Below are 4,354 nucleotides of genomic sequence, written 5' to 3'. Positions count from 1 at the left end.
CTGGACTAATTTTATTTTCTACATTTGTAAACTGATGTATATTTTAAAAGAAATAAAACTATTTTAAACAATTGTTTTGAACTACACTTTTGCAGCGTCACCTCCAGGCACTACTATGATTCACGGATGTGTGTTTTTTCTGTCATATGACGTCTTCTAGCCGTGGACCGGCAGTGACGATGCAGGAGTGCCTACTGCTGGTCATGAGGGTCCGGTGCTCGTCAGTGGGTGGATACAAGCACCTAGCAACCAGTCCTTACAGTCCTTAGTTGTAATTGTCAAAACAATTACAGGCACTAATTAGGGTCAGTAAAGCATATCAGCAGAGCTGACCAGAGCTATTTGCAGTTTTGTCTGGCAGGTTCCAGGATAATTGCATAAATTAACACCTCGAGACGCATCATTTTAGAAAAGAAAAAAAAAAAAAAAACTTTCCTCCTGTGATTCATTTATAATTCTAGTCAAGTTTTTGTGCAGGACTGTTATTTTTCATTATGAGTGAAGTGACATGTGGCCAAGTATGGTGACCCATACTCAGAATTAGTGCTCTGCATTTATCCCATCCTAAGTGCACACACACCGTGAACACACACCCGGAGCAGTGGGCAGCCATTTTTTGCTGCAGCGCCCGGGGAGCAGTTGGGGGTTCGGTGCCTTGCTCAAGGACACCTCAGTCGTGGTATTGAAGGTGGGAGAGAGCGCTGTACATTCACTCCCCCCACCTACAATCCCTGCCGGTACGAGACTCGAACCCACAACCTTTGGGTTACGAGTCCGACTCTCTAACCATTAGGCCACGACTTCCCCTAAAATACAGAGCGAGCCAGCCAGGAGTCGAACCTAAAATCTTCTGATCCGTAGTCGGACACGTTATCCGTTGCGCCATATTATTACCTTTTCATTCAAACAGGCTTTTGCCCTCTTTGCACTTTTGACACTGGCAACAGAGCTTGTTCAGGGAGCAGATCTGCTGGTTTTACCTGTTCTAATAGCCTGAATGCCTCTTTGTAAAATCTGCATTGCATTGTGAGATTCACAAAATTATATCCTTGCATTTTTTGCGAAATCACACAAGCAAGAGTGCTGTTATGGTAAATATCAGCACAGTTTCAGATTCACACACGAACGATGGCGAATGTGATAATGATTGTGTATGCAGGGGTGTCGCTAGACCCTTACTGGAATATTAATGATAAATATTTTCATCTGATTATGGAGGTTATCATTTCCAACTTATTTTGCAATACAGACATATTTTCTGTGAATGTGTTAGAATTCCACTTCATTAACCACTATAGGTAAATAAATAGAAGAAAAATGCAATAATTGGTAACACTAGTTGCACTACTAACCAGTGTGTTTATGACTACGATAAGAGCTTAAACTAATATGACATCAAATGCCAGTTTGCAGTATTAAGCTGCCTAATGGATTATTTTTGTACAGATAAAATTACTAAACGCGAATGACACTGGAATAAGGCGACCAGGTTTCTGAAATGGAAACCGGGAACATCTCCTATTTCAGTGGTCTAAATCTAATTAAAATCTCATTTGTTATTATCTAAAGAACGTTTGAACAATTTAGTTTTTTTAGTTGTTATGGGTTCCCTATACTGTTATTGCAATTAATTATGTTTAGTTTGATTATGATGATTTGGGGTCTGGTTTTAATACAGTTCACCAAAAATCTCACTATGAAAAAAAAAAACAGTCTGTGCATGACCTGATGTTTTATTTGAATCAGGACTGAGGTGATGTGAACATCACAGAGCGCTCAACACTCTCATGCACTGTATGTTTCAGTCATACTGGAAGCAGGAGGGCGCCCTCGAGCAGAAAGTCCAAGACGGACTCATAGAAATAAAAACTTATCACGTAAAGTCCAAATATCCACACTTGCGGTCTTGGCCAATTGAGAGCGCATGCACTGGACAGGAAGTAAGTGCACAAGACTGTCCCAGGTCTTAAAAACGCCAAAGCGCAGTGCCCTTAACGCACACTAAATCTCCGGAGCAGTATTCGAAACTATCCTGCACATATAAGCAAAGTGTGTGAAAGATTAGAAACACCCCTGTTTTTACTCGACAGTTAAATATACAAGAAATTAATTTGGAATAACATACATTTTAGACATTAATATTGCCAGTTACTTAATGTTTTTGTTCAGCCAACGGAAAAGCAATAGCAGGATTAATCGTCGCATCTTCGAAATGCACACAGTGCTGTGTTTGATTCCTGAATGAATCAGTGTTTTCGACGACCACTGGTGATTCAATGACTAACTAAAGATACGGACGTAACCTGCAGAAAGACTCAAGATGATTCCAGACTCGGTCAGCATTTTTGTGCACTACGTGTCCTGGCTCAGATCTCATTTCAGTTCCTTCCAGATCAGACTAATGAGTATTTCATCATGCTGAATCCTTTAGCATACTCCTGTCAGTGAAGAGGATTCATTACAGCATTGCCCACTGGAAAATTGGCCTTCCATTTGTCTCAGTTCTTTAGCAGCTTGGTAGATTGATTGGAGGCCTTTCATTAATTATAGACAACGATCTACTTCCTTATTATTTGCCTTTCCTGGCAGCTGCTGAATGAGAGAGGAGATAGACATTAGGTTGGTGTTGGAGTCAATTTCCTTATTTGATCCCTGACCGGAAATAGAGAGCTGCTTATTCAAAGTCATGGAAGTCGAACAGTAGATATAGTACCTAAAAATAACTGAAAGCAAAATAAATGTGCAGGGTCAGAAATGAACTTTTGCATCAAGGGACACAATTTCCAGAGGCATTTTTTTTTCATTGGTAAAGACCTTTTTTATAATTACTTAATTATTTTTTATAATTAATTATTATAAAACTTCAACTGCAGCGTTTACAGCAGTTGCATTGCATTCATAAGCTCAACGGAAACGTGTGATTGGTTATAATGTTCAACGTTGCATATATACAGTGCTGCTTGAAAGTTTGTGAACCCTTTAGAATTTTGTATATTTCTGCATAAATATGACCCAAAACATAAACAGATTTTCACACAAGTCCTGAAAATAGACAAATATAACCCAATCAAACAAATTAGACAAAAATATTTTCTTTTTAATTTATTTATTGAGAAAAATTCTCCAGTGTTACATATCTGTGCGGAGCAAAAGTATGTGAATCTCTAGGATCAGCAGTTAATTTCAAGGTGAAATTAAGAGTCCATCTGTTCAGAGGAGTTTTCATTCAGTGAAATGACTATCAGGTGTCATTGCCTGCCCTGTTTTATTTAAAGAACAGGGATCTATCAAAGTCTGATCATGTTTGTGGAAGTGAATCATGGCACGAACAAAGGAGATCTCTGAGGACCTCAGAAAAAGAGTTGCTGTTGCTCATCAGGCTAGAAAAGGTTACAAAACCATCTCTAAAGAGTTTGGACTCCACAAATCCACAGTCAAACAGATTGTGTACAAATGGAGGAGATTCAAGACCATTGTTACCCTCCCCAGAAGTGGTCCACCAACAAAGATCTTTCTCACATTGGCTAATGTTCATGAGTCCACCATCAGGAGAACATTGAACACCCATGCTGTGCATGGCAGAGTTGCAAGGAGAAAGTCACTGCTGTCCAAAAAGAAAATTGCTGCCAGTCTGCAGTTTGCTAAAGATCATGTGGACAAGCCAGAGGGCTATTGGAGAAATGTTTTGTGGACGGATGAGACCAAAATATAACTTTTTGGTTTATATGAGAAGTGTTATGTTTGAAGAAAATAACACACTGTATTCCAGAATAAGAACCTCATCCCATCTGTGAAACATGGTGGTGGTAGTATCGTGGTTTGGGCCTGTTTTGCTGCATCTGGGCCAGGACAGCTTGCCATCATTGATGGAACAATGAATTCTGAATTATACCAGCAAATTCTAAAGGTCGTAATGGTCAAGTTAAAGTCCGGACCTTAATCCAATTTAAATTTTGTGGAAGGAACTGAAGCAAGTAGTTCATAGGAGGAAACCCACCAACATCACAGAGCTGAAGCGGTTCTGTACTGAGGAATGGTCTAAAACTCCTTCAAGATGTTGTGCAGGACTGATCAGCAGTTACAAGAAACATTTACCTGCAGTTATTGCTGCAAAAGGGGGTCAGACCAGATACTGAAAGCAAAGATTCACATACTCTTGCACCACACAGATATGTAACATTGGATCATTTTTCTCAATAAATAAAAACATATTTAAAGAATATAAAGAAGATATTTTTGTCTCGTTTATTTGTTTGGGTTCTCTTGGTCTACTTTCAGAACTTGTGTGAAATTTTGATTATGTTTTGAGTCATATTTATGCAGAAATATAGAAAATTCTAAAGGGTTCACAAAT

The sequence above is a fragment of the Sinocyclocheilus anshuiensis genome, unplaced genomic scaffold (genome assembly GCF_001515605.1).
Source record: "Sinocyclocheilus anshuiensis isolate Anshui unplaced genomic scaffold, SAMN03320099.WGS_v1.1 scaffold460, whole genome shotgun sequence".
NCBI classification, from domain to species: Eukaryota; Metazoa; Chordata; class Actinopteri; order Cypriniformes; family Cyprinidae; genus Sinocyclocheilus; species Sinocyclocheilus anshuiensis.
The sequence above is the reverse complement of the archived record's forward strand: the minus strand, read 5'-3'. Positions refer to the sequence as shown.